Source organism: Condylura cristata, unplaced genomic scaffold, assembly GCF_000260355.1.
Source record: "Condylura cristata isolate star-nosed mole 26May11 unplaced genomic scaffold, ConCri1.0 scaffold00009, whole genome shotgun sequence".
Taxonomy (NCBI): domain Eukaryota; kingdom Metazoa; phylum Chordata; class Mammalia; order Eulipotyphla; family Talpidae; genus Condylura; species Condylura cristata.
In genome coordinates, this window is record NW_004567110.1 from 10,842,641 (window position 1) to 10,855,642 (window position 13,002).

The window sequence follows — 13,002 nt, forward strand, 5'->3', positions numbered from 1 at the left end:
GTGTACTTCATTGATCAGCCTGTTCTGCTCCCTACTCTGTCTCTGGTGAAGCCTCTCACCACCCTTGAGCCTCTGGCCTGTACCCCAGTTTTTAAATAAATCTTTAAAAAAAAAGAACAATGATATAAAATATATAAAAATTAATCTAATTTTAAAAGCTTCATCCATGCTGTTGCAAATGGCACATTTTCGTCTTTTCAGAGCTGAGTAGTATTCCTTTGTGTATACAAACTACATCTTTATTACTTACTTGTCCATTAATGGACATTTAGCTTGTTTTCACTACTTGCTATTACAAATCATCCTGCAGTAGAATTCTGGTATCACATTTAAAGTTTCACTCATACTGTGTGGAGAATGATTTGAGTAGGGTGGGGTGAGGACACAGATGGAAGCAGGCGCCTGGCACATGTTGCAGTCATTCAGCTGAGCTGAGGTGGTCTACAGCAGTGTCTTGGTCAAGGAGTACACACAGGGGAACCAAAGACTTATTTTGAAGGAATATTTGAAGATACTAGCTGCCAGATAGGAAGCAGAGCATAAGAAAGCAGAGCATCCTAAGAACAACTCGTAGGCTTTTCAGACCTGAGTTAAATGGAGGCGACTCTTTCTGCAATGAGGAAGAGAACGAGCGAGAAGATAACGTGGATAAAAGTTAGAGATCAGTTTTGGACATGCTAACTTTGAGGTGTCTATAGTCGGCAAAGAGGAGACATAGCAAGTATTTTGAATCTTGAACCTGGAAGTCAGGAGAGACTGAGAATAGAGATGGGAGAGTGAGGAGCAGAGTGGGTGTGGATTTCAAGACGAAGCGCCGGGTTCTTCTCACAATGAAGAGCTGAGGAGGAATATATAGCGAAGAAGGCTGAAACCAGTTCAACAGGAGGAAGATAAGGAAGGAGTGGCATTCTAGAGCCAAGCGAAGAGGAGCTCTGGACAATTAGTGTAGTGGGCAGCACAATGGCCATGAAAGAGCCGTAAGCCCACACCCTGGAATCTGTTACCTAACCTGACAAGAGACGGCACAGTTGTGCTTAAAGTTACGGATCTTGACATGGGGAGATTATCCTGTGCTATTGGGGTGAAACTTAAAAGAAGAGAGGTCTTTCCCCGCTGGTCAGAGGGAGCCAGGGAGACTGGGAGAACGGGCAGAGGAATTCAGAGGTGCTGGTTTCGGAGATGAAGGAAGCCACGAACCAAAGATTGTGAGAAGCCTTTAAAAGAAGCTGCTACAACATGGTAAGTGGAGAGAGTGGATCCCCTTAGGTAGCCCATGCCGGCTTTCAGCTGCCTGAAACAGCCCCCCCAACCCCCACCTAATGTCTAACATACAGTGCTGTAAAGTGATCCCGCTGTGTTGTTTAAAGTCACTCAGGCCGTGTGCTTGCTACGGTAGTCAGGAGGAGCGACCGGCTTCCAGTCCAAGCTGTAATCAAATAGAACAAAAAGTGTTCTATGGTTTTGGCAAAGTGGAGATCTTGGGGAGCCTTGATCGTATCAGTTCAGTTGGAATGAACGAGATGGGAGAGGACGGAGGTGGGGGCAGAGGACGTGTATCTGATGACAGGCCCGTCTTTGGAGGAGATTTTCTGGAAAAGGAAGCTGAGGAATGAGGTAGAGGTGGGAATGGCTTCAAGGAGAGTGTCTGCTCTTGTTTTTGAAGGTGGGAGAGACTCCTGCATACTTTCCAACAGATAATGATCCTAGAGAGAAACAAACATGATGAAGCAAGAGAGTCTCCATTCCACTGGGGAGGTGGGGGAATGGGGTGTCCCTGCCTCGCAGAGCTCCCTGCAGTCAGGAATAGAGGTGAAGGGCAGTGAGACGGAAACCTCGAGCCTCCTTTCATGGCACTCTGGGGCCCTCCCAACAGCTCTGCCACAGTCTCACCTCCAGCCTCTCCCGCTTCCAAGGTCAATGCTCCACCCTGGACCTGTGTTCCCAGAACCTCTGTGAGGTCCCTTGGGTGTCTGTCCCCAGGGGTCCCCGGCAGCGAGAACAGACCCATACTGCTCATCTCTGTGCTTCCCAGCCAGGTACCAGCACACGGGGCGTTTCATAAATGTTCTGTCGAGTGTTTTGAGCCACTGAGCGCTCACCATGTGCCAGGGCTTCATGGCCACCACGCTGTGGGTTCATGGTTTCCTGACAGCCCTCCCCCCTAACGTTTACCTTCTTTCATCAGCAAGCAAACTGGACCCCAGGGGCTTAAACCACGTCTCCTATGTCACCCAGCAGGTGAAAGGCAGGGTTGGGACATGAGCCCAGGTTGCCAGAGCCAGAGCACCTTGTAACCAGCACAGCACAGTAGAAGGGGCCTTCTTCGAAGTGACACTTAGCTGGTGGCTGAAGCTAAAAGACTGTTACAGGTGGCGTCCCCTGGAGGGGGCTGCTAAGCAGGACAGAAGCTCCAAGGAGGCCCCCCCTGGTGGCACAGCGGGTTGCAGTGCAGCACTGCGAAGCTGGCCATGGACGCTTCAGTGCAAATTTGATGCCCACCCCGGAGGTGACCCACATGGCACCGCAGACCTCTCCTGAGCCACCCGCTGCTCCCCTCAGCAGTGTATTTCTCCCATCTGACCTGCTCACCACTGTCTCTGGTGAATCCTCTCACTGCCCCTGCACCTCTGGCCTGTACCTCAGTTCTGTATGCATAAATAAATAAATAAATAAATAAATAAATAAATAAATAAATAAATAAATAAATAAATAAATAAATAAATAAATCTTTAAAAAGAAGAAGAAGAAGAAGGAAAGCCCCACGGAAAATGCTAAAAGTAGGATGGAGTGATAAGTGAATGCTGTAAGTGACTGCACAAGGGGATTCGAGAGTCTTCGTGGTCTCCGAGACCCAGTGTTTCAGCCTTGGTAATTTAATAGTGGGGTTAGCGGGTTTGGGCCCCCCCACGCCGACCTTTTAGAAGGCCCTTGTGGCCTGATGAGGAAGGCGAGGGAGACCCGGGAGGCGGGGTCTTACCATGCCGCCAAGAGCCAGGCCAGGAGCCTCGCTGAGAGGCGCGACTGAGTGTGTGGCGTCTCGAAGGGGCATTCAGCTGCTGTTGTTTTCAGCGTCACTTGTCTCGTGTGTGCTGGGTCATCCCAGCAGCTCACCGAGCATCTCTTGTATCTTCCGTTGCCTTTGTGCTCTGGCTGCTGCGTGTCCACAGTGGCAGGAAGCCGCCATCTCAGACACAGGTCTATGGTTCAGGGAAGGAGCTCAGAGTCCTCCGTGGAGGGAGGACGCCATTTTAACTGTCTTTGTACAGGACTGGAAAACACTGGACATGACTTTGGGTAAAGTAACGGGATGTTTTGGCCTCTGTAACTCTTTGTTTCTCCCTGGTTGGTTAAATAAATCCCTCTGCTGTTGGTTCCTCAGCCCGAGTGGTCTTGCAGTTGTGTGTGACGGTGAAGAACTCAGACAAGCTATTTGGGCACTGTCCTTGGCTGGGTTTAGTGCCTCTAGCTGCCCTGTAACAACTCAAGCTTGGCTTTGAAGCATGAGGAAGACTTCACCAGAGGAAAAAAATGTCAAAGGAGGTTTAAGCAAGAAGGAAAGCTGGAGCGAACACACACCAGGCAGGCAGAATGAGGCAGGATCCGTGCATGAATGCCTAGTGGGCCAGGCCAGGGAGCGCGGCTGAATTTTACAAGGAAAGGTAACCCCAGAGGGAGCCTGATGAAAACTATGCAGAGTGCCAGGCCCCCCACCCTCACCTCCGACAGGGCTGCGGTCCAGATTTGGGTACTGTGCTCGACCGAGTGTGGAAGCAGAGGCAGCAGCACCCCAAGGCTGAAAGAAGTCCAGTCATTTACAGCTGACTCTGGTCTCCCCGAGTCCACAGACGACTCGAGTTCATTTCAGAAAAGTAGTGGCAGGGCCCAACCGCTGAGGAGAGCAGGGTGGGGTCAGAGAATGGAGCAGGGCCGAGCCTCTGCTCCCACAGACAAAAGCGGAAAGCAGGCTGAGGTGGGGCAGCGTGTGACACCTGCCGGAGGCCTGGGCAACAGCGAGGCAGCCCTGGAGCGATGGCTCCTTTGGTCCTGCACATAATTTCTCCAGAAAAGAAAGGATTCCAGGGCCTTGAACATGCTGGCTGCCCAGCGCCCCTCTGCAAGGGTCTGCTTGGCATTTGGGGAGCACTGAGCACCTACACTGTCTTGTTCCTTCCAAGCGTGCAACAGATGTGCTAGACAGTGGGGGGTGGGAGGCAGGTGCTAGTGGGGGAGGCCTGGAGCACGTGAGCCAGGAACTTCGTTTCACAGCCTGAAGGAAAGCAGAGGAGCATGAAGCTCTGAATTAGAAAGAGCCCTAGAGAGCACCCCGGGCGGCTCCTGTCGCGTGCCCTCCCACTCTTCTCTCCCCCCACCCCACGTGCTCCTACCTTTGAGCAGCTATAATGGTTATAAAAACAGACTTTGAGCCACAGGAAGCTGACTTCAAGGTCTGACATGTCTGTGAACCTGTCTGTAAAATGAACATAATTAAACCTCTTTCATAGGCTTGCTAATAGGAACAAATGAGAAATGTGTGTAACAGGCTTAGCACGGTGACTGCCTCCCACAAGGCAGACAGGCCAGTGGGTTGTCCAGCCTGTGCAAGGACTCCCCCACAGGCGAGGCGCTCCTTGCCCGCTTTCCACATTCAGACCGGGGGCAAATCTGCCCCTTACACCCTCCTTGGTGCAAAGTTAAAAAAAGGAAGTGAATCTTATTTATTAAGCACTTACTATAGTCCAGGCATTCTCACAAATAACGGAGACAAAATGGGAGCCTTGTCCATGGCCACGTTGGGAGTGATCAGGATTTAAGGGTGCTTCTGTCCAATCCCCCCTTCTATGACGCCACAGGAGAACTCCCCACGAATGCCAAAATAGCACCCCCGACCCCCAGGGCCTTCTCTTCCTCAGGGGCTGAGGTTCTGGACCTCCACCATTTTGGACTCTCTCCTCTGGGCATGCTCCAATTTGTCTTTGTCCCCCTTAACAATGACAATCTCCCGACGCCATCTTCCTGCTGACTTTGGTGCAGAATAGGAGTTCACTGTCACCGCTATGTTAAGGGCTATGTTTCTGCTGATTAAGCCTAAGGTGGGTGCCACAGCATGCTGGAGGCTCTCTCCAACTCGCCATAGTCAGGCTAGGGGAATAATACATCCCCTGTGTCCTGAAGTATTTGTAACAGGCATTGCAGCACTTCGCCGCAAATTACAGAACCCTGTCCAACTCGTGGAAGCTGTCAAGCATATTATATTTGGTAGCTCTCCAGCAGCATTGAAGACTCTGGGTTGGAAATGACAGAGCCAGGCACAACTCGCAAACCACCTCTGACCTGGCTTCTTCACTGGAGACATTGTGGCCATTGCACAAGGAGGCGCCATTCACAGCACCGATGCTGGTGGGCAGCACTGACCCAGGAGTCTGAAATTTGCATCTTCCACTCTCAGCGCCTCATCCTTTACCTCTGTCTCTCTTAACCAAGCTGCTCCAGGTGCATTTGGGGGGATTCAGTGAGTGACCCTGGTAACTCATTGACCGTGGCACTTGGGAGTCAGTGACCCTGGTCCTCTGGCATTGGGTCCCCTCCCACCTTGGCTAGGGCTGATCACTGTAACAATTAGGATTTTGCAAAAATGACAGAATGTGACTTCTGAAACCAGGTCGTGACTACTTGGGCTTGCGCTCTTGGGCTTGCTTACAGCTGCACTCCAGAGGGGTGTGCTTGCCAAGGAATCGAGGCTTCTGTCAATGACCAGCATGTGCACAGGAGCCAGGCACGTAGGCAGCGCACCTTAGCACAACTCCTCCAGCCCCGGTCAGCTATCAGATAATAATACAGCCCCAACTGACAGCTAAGGAGACCTGAGCCAGAGCCACCCAGTTAAGCTGCTCTTAGTCACCCAATCCACAGAAACCAAGGGAAGCACAATATAAAATAATGTTGAATATTTTTGCTTGCATGCGGTGGGGGGGTGTCATGGAGCAATGGGTGAGTCAGTTATGAGAAGACTTTGAACACTAACCTGTGGTCAACATCCCTTCAATGTTGTCAGTATTTTTATCCTTATTCACCTTTGTGCCAAATACTCAAAACCATCCTCTAAGCAACTTGGGGATCAGGGAAAATGAAATCCAGGGTAGATTTCACTTAATCCTCACAGCAACTCTGCTCCACAGTATCTTCATTTTATGGATGATGAGCGTTTGAATCGCTTGCCTCGGAGTCTGAGGACAAGGGTCCCAGCTCTGAGCGCTGGTGAATTGACTGCAAGCTGCCATCAGTTCTACACAGTCTAGGTGAGGCACCAGGAGATGCTGACTTTCACTGTGGGGAGCCCCCACCTGCTGTCACTTCAGGTCTCCCATAGGAGGCGTGTGGAAGGTGGGGAATTAGCAGAAGCAGAAAGAGTGAGAAGTCAGGAGTCGTAACTCAACCCATGGCGTAAGAAAATGCTTCTGACAGCAGGATTCATGCTTCCTCAGCAACACTGTTTGTGCAGAAGTGTTACGAGGACCAAGGTAATTCAGCTCATAGGAGGAATCTGGAGCTAACTTCCTTAATGTCTTGTCAAGGCCCTCCCTGGTGGCGCAGCAGGTTAAAGCACATCACTGAGAATCTAAAGCTGATTCCGCATGAGTTCGATTCCCACCTGCCCCGGAGGTGACCACATGGCGTGGCAGACCTCTCCTGACCCGCCCGCTGCTCCCCTCAGCAGTGTACTTCGTCGATCTGCCTGTTCTGTTCCCCACTCTGTCTCTGGTGAAGCCTCTCGCCACCCCTTTATCTCTGGCCTGTACCCCAGTTCTGTATGCATAAATAAATCTTTAAAAAAAATCACAAATCATGTTTAAAAAAAAATGTCTTGTCAAAGACTTCTGGGCTAAGGTGCAAGGTGTCTGGAAGCCTCCAGAAAGCCCCCAGGCCTCCCTCTTAGGCTGGGTCACCTTTCTTGCTCATTCCCAGAGACTCAACCTGTTTTCTCGACCACATGGAAACTGTAATTCCTACCTGTCATGGCCCTTTTCCTCTTCCAGTGCCAACCCTGGAGTGGAACTTGTAGAAGATTAAAAATCTGCTCAAAAAGTCTTTATGGCAAGAGGTTTACGTTAAGTGTGGAGTTGCTTTTGAAATTTCTAGTTTTTGTAAGGATTTTTCCAGGGAACACAAAATCTTCTTATCTGTTTTTGGTGGGGATCCGCATTCCTTTGTTTTCCCTACCTGTAGCTCCCTAACTGAAATCCCCTTTCTTCCCTCAACTTCCCCTGTCTAACCAAGGTATTTAAAATGGCGTCTAAATTCTGTGGGTCTCTCCCATGTTTACAGAGAATATACATATTATTGTTAAACAATATCTTATCAGTCTGTCTGATGTTTGATTATTTGTCAACCTAGAAGAACCCAGGGGGGTATGGGATGATTTCCTTTGCACCCCGACAAACTTAAACTTCCCCCATTCTCTGGTGTCTCCTATACAATTACTTAAGGCCCTTTCCTGGTAAGGTTGTTCTTGCTACTTGTTAAGGGGTGAGGAAGCAAAAAGTAAACACCAGGTGATTATGGTGAAAAGAATTTCAGGATTTTATGCCATAGGGTAATGGAGAGGATACAGGTTTACAGATGGGTCCAACAAAGGTCAAGTTATGATAAAATCTTATCATTGCTATGACCTGGGAAAAGGGACACAGCTTCCCAGTACTCTAGTTTAGTCAGATGAAAAAGAAAACACACTCATAGGGGAGGGCAATTCAGCAAAAGCCATCAAAATCTAAAATACACACTCTTCTGTTACTGACAGAAATAGTCTCACAAACGCGCAAAACACCATGTGGAGTTTCACATCAGCATTGTTTGTTGCAAAAAATTTGCACATTTTCATTCATTGGAAAATAGGTTTAAAAATTAGGAACATAATGGAATTGCTTGGCAGCTGTCAAAAAGACCAGAGTAGAATAAAAGAGACTATTGAAATTGTTCATTTCTCCTCCACCAGTCACATGTGTGATTTTGACACAGGACAAAAATCATAGACAACCCAAGCTGGTATTAGGTGAAATCCAGTGCTCATGTAGGGACCCCAATCTGTTAAGGGGAAAGACCCATCTCACCCATTCTACTGATTCATGCCACCTGCAGACATCAAGGCAAAATAATGAGATGCCAGTGTGCTCAAAGGGCTTTGACCAGTGAGAAGTTCAAAGGACAAAGGATCAGTGAGAGGTTCAGAAGAACAAAGTCTCATTTAAACTCTGCAATCACCCATCCCCTCATGGGCAACCACCCATCCAAATGAGTCAGGCTGCCAGGAGTCCAGGGCACCCCTTCCTGGCAGGAAGGTCAGGCAGAGCCAGGGGCTCGGAGAGTCAACTGGACCACACAAGATGAATCCACCAGAGGGCCAAGACAGATGCCACAGTCTCAAAAGAGTTGGTCCAAAGCTCTCAAGCAATACAGATGAGAGACCAAGGGAAAGCTACTCGCCTGTCTTCTGCTCCTTCTGCACTGTTCCTCCCTCTGCACCAGCAACTCTCTGTTCGGGAAGTTCAGTTCATAGCATGACTGGAATTGTATCAGATTTCAGTGACACAGAGTTTCTGACTGAAACTCACTGACCTGAAGGTGGCCAGCGCTGCTCTAGCTCTAACACCTTTACCCTAGCTACCTTCTTCACAGCTGAAGACTGCTTCTCGGTATTTGCCCCCACACCTAGTTGAATGAGACCTTAACACTGACTCTAGTCCACCAAGGACTGGCATTTTTATTTTTAATTTTCAAGGAATATCCACAGTGTTTTTGAATGAATGCACCAATTTACACCCCCACCAACAGAGTAACAGGGCCCCTTCACATCCTCTTCAATACTAGCTGTTCCTTATCTTTTTGATGATCTCCATTCTCACAGGCAGGAGGCACTATCTCTTGATTGGCATTTCCTTGATAATAAGAAATGATCAGTATCTTTTCATGCGCCTGTTGGCCATTACACCTCTTGTTTGGAGACATAGCTGTTCAGATAGCTATTCAGATCTTTGGAAAGGTGGGCTGTTTCTGATGTTGAGTTGTGTAAGTCAAATATGTAATGCTCAGTGGGGAAGAAGACTTACTTTCAAGTGTGAGAAAGCGAATGCTGAGAAAGTCACGGTATCTAACAGAGACAATCTGGAAAGACAACTCAGAACTTCTAATTTTCAAAGATGTTTGCCCCTTAGCCCATTAACTCCGCTATTATAAATTAATCCCAAAGAAATAATTGAGCAAGAAGACAAGGACTTAGGTACATGAATTATTTCAATATTCTTTGTAGTGATGAAAAAAATAGGAGACAACATAAATGTTTATCAAGAGCAACCTAATTAAATAAATTATGCTTCATCCACACCATGAAATTATCAGCCTCTGTAGAGTCATTAAATAGAATATAGTTTTGTATGGGTAGAACACGCTTCCATGGCATGAACTGGCAAAGCAGATAAAAAATACGACCTGTGTCCTCCCTGGAGGTGCAATGGATTAATGCATTATGAAGCTCTACGAAGCCACTGCAGCACGAGTTCAATCCCCACCCTGGTGGTGATCCACATGGCATAGCAGACCTCCCCTGACCCACCTGTTTCTCCCCTCAGCAGTGTACTTTGTCAATCTGCCTGTTCTGCTCCCCACTCTGTCCCTGGTGAATCCTCTCACCCACCACACCTCTGGCCTGTACCCCAGATCTGTAAGTATAAATAAATAAATCTTTTTTAAAAAAATATGATCCTTTTTATTTATTATATGTATATAAGGTTTATTTCCAATCGGAAGCATGATGGAAACCCATGTACCCAAGGCTAAGATTGTGAGAAGAATTGTTGCTTTTCCTCATATACATCTTTGTAGTTTTGGAGACATACTCATAATTTCATAATTAGGAAAACAGAAAACTATCTGGAGCTCCCAAGAGACAGTGGGAGGCAGCTGGCTGGGCCCTTGCAGCTCTCTCCCTGCTTGAGCTGCTGCCTCTGCCCAAGGACTCCCACCCTGGGAAAGGCTGCCCAGCCCACTGCGCACAACAACGAGAACAATGGTGTTTTCAACAGTAACGTCAAGAGAAACCTCCAAATAAACCTTGGGCTCACTTCAGTTCCCAAACAAGGGAGTGGAGAGTGTGGAGGTCCCACAGCCAGGAGGAAAACTGCACAGGGCGGGCCCCTGGGGACAGGCTTCCTTTTCCGAGTCTTGCCCAGCTTTGTTCAAAGGCCACACTGCATGGCTACTGCCCATGTAACCCTCCGCCTTCATCCACAGCCCCGGGGTATGAGCTAATAAGGCCCAGGCAGGGTTCCAAACCAACCTGAATCAAGGGAAGGGGAAAAAGACATTTTAACCTAAAACCCTCATGGGAAAGGAGGCAAAATCATAAATTCACATTTGCTGGCGTTTCTAAATTGTGGTGTGGCAGGCATGGTGTAGGTTAAATCTTGGGGTCAGTGGCTTTGGACAAGAACACAGTTTCGGGGCCCTCCCTGGTAGCACAGGGGGTTGGAGCGCAGCCCTGCGAAGCTGGCGTGGCATCTTCAGTGCCAGTTGGTAAACTCCTGCCCGGAGGTGACCCACATGGCGCGGCAGACCTCTCCTGACCCGCCTGCTACTCCCTTAGCAGTGTACTTCATCAGTCGGCCTGTCCTGCTCCCCACTCTCTCTCTGGTGAATCCTCATACAGTCCCTGCACCTCTGGCCTGTATCCCAGTTTGGTATACATAGATTAATAAATCTTTTTTAAAAAAATAAAGAACACAGTCTCTATGACCTTAATTTTTTTTTTTAATCTAGAAAATGATATAGTAATGCCTATCTTTTCAGGCTGCTGTGCAGAATAATCGGTCACTCATGTAAAATACTTAGTGCCTGGATGATAACAAGTAATAAAGACCGTTCAATGTTATCACAACCTTGTAGCTGTTACACTTTGATCTGCCTACTCATCATGCCAGCTGGTTCCTATCAATGGGGAGAGCAGCTGGCACCACTGGGCCATCTTCAATAAGAAGAAGACCCCTGACAAGTATGGGTGGTAGCTCATTAGGATGTCAAGGATAAGATCAAACCCTGACTGAGACAGAGACTGTCTCAGAAAGGAAGTCGAAGAAGAGCTTCAAGTGAAAGATGTCAAAGCCTTGAAGGTTAATGCAATGGGTTGAACTTCGCCCCCCATCCTACCTCCCAGTGATGTTGAAGTCCAAACCTCCAGTACCTGTGACGGTGACCTTATTTGAAAATAAGGTCTATGCAGATAACCAAGTTAAGATGTAGTCATCAGGCTTGAGAGAGCCTGAGTGAATGAAATTCCAAGCTGGTAGGCTGACAGCTGCCTCACATCCTGTTTGAGCAGTGGACTCGGTCACAAACCCAGCATCTTGTTTAAACAACGTGGCCACCAGACTGACCCAAGGCACCATGCCTAAGCCAAAGGAGCTACTTCCTAACTAATGATTATTTCACAACTTTCCGGAAGGCGGATGGCCAAGGGTCCCACATACGCAGCTGGTAAAAACTCTTGATCAAGAGTAACTGGGTCTCATTCGCATGTTAAAATGCACACTGCTGGATAGAGGCTTATGGTAATCAGAGGACACCAGACCACGAAGAAGTATGTTACTCTTCTGTGTATGCTCCCAGTATGGCCCAGCACACCCCGCCCCCCACAACCCCCCTCAAATGTTAAGGTGTTGCTTCCTTCTACCCTGCTCGGGCAGACTAATCCCTTACAATCCTTTTCTTAGGTCTCCTCAGAAGACTAGTGCTGTTTCCCTTGTGCGTAAGTTTAATAAGACCTTGTCTAGATGCTGTTTGGCCTGCTTGTTAAGCTCTTACCCAAGGAGTCAGAATAAAAGTTGTGTTTACTCCATCATGCTGTTGTGGGGTACACAAAAGCTCATGTGCTCTTGTTCAGCTCTTACCGAAGGAGTCAGGAAAAAGGCCCATATGACTCTGTCTTTACCAAAAAGGGGAAGTGCAGACAGACACACACAGGGAGATAAGGGGAAGACCGCAGAGATGGATGACACATCTACAAACCAGGGAAAACCAGACATTGCTGGTGAGCACCAAATTAGGAGAGGACATCTGTTTCAGAAGGAACCAGTCCTACTCACACCTTGACCTTGAATTTCCAGCCTCTAGAACTGTGAGACAGTACATTTCTGTAGTTTAAGCTAGCTGCTGTGGTTCTTTGTTATGGTAGCTCCGCCAACAGATACAATGGGGTACAGTGAGAAAGGGCAGACCTCTGCTTCTGTCTTTCCATGTTGCTCTCACTAAAACTAGTTCCTTTCCCTATGAGATGGACTGACATTAGCAAGCACCTCATGAAGTTCAGTGAGATGCTGCACGGAATACTCGGCCCTGACACATTCATGCCCCTCACGAATCACAAATTAGTTACCACTGGGGACCACGTGAAGGGATTACTTGAGGACATAATGGATTACTTGAGGACAAGAAATGAATCCCCAGTGACACCAGAACAGAACCCTGAACTCCATAAAAGCTCAACAATCAGTAGGGTGGCTTTGCATGAGGCCTGTATTAGAGTAGACTGTTAGCTGGCTGTTTACCTACAGTGCTGGATGCTTCATCTAGCACACGTATATTGATTGATTAGAAATGTATGCATGGGCCTTATAAGGCACATGGTTTGACTGTAGTATACGTGAACCTTTAGCCAGGTGTCTGTGCTATTTTGTCAAGAAACAACTTCAGCCAGTGCTTGCTATGATTCCTCTTATAAGTAAGTAGAAGCTTGTCAAGGCTCTTAGCTATTTCTAGAGCCATTGTCACCACAGACTGAGGAAACACACAATAAGCAAAGGATGACTGAATATTTGCTGTGCCAGGTCCTCAACTTCACACACGTGATCTTCTGTGTGTCTCGCAACAGCATGAGAGAGTAAATACAACTTATATCTTCATGTTGCCAGTGTGGAAACTGAGACTCTTCCCCAGGGGTGCCAATGTTAACAAGTGGGT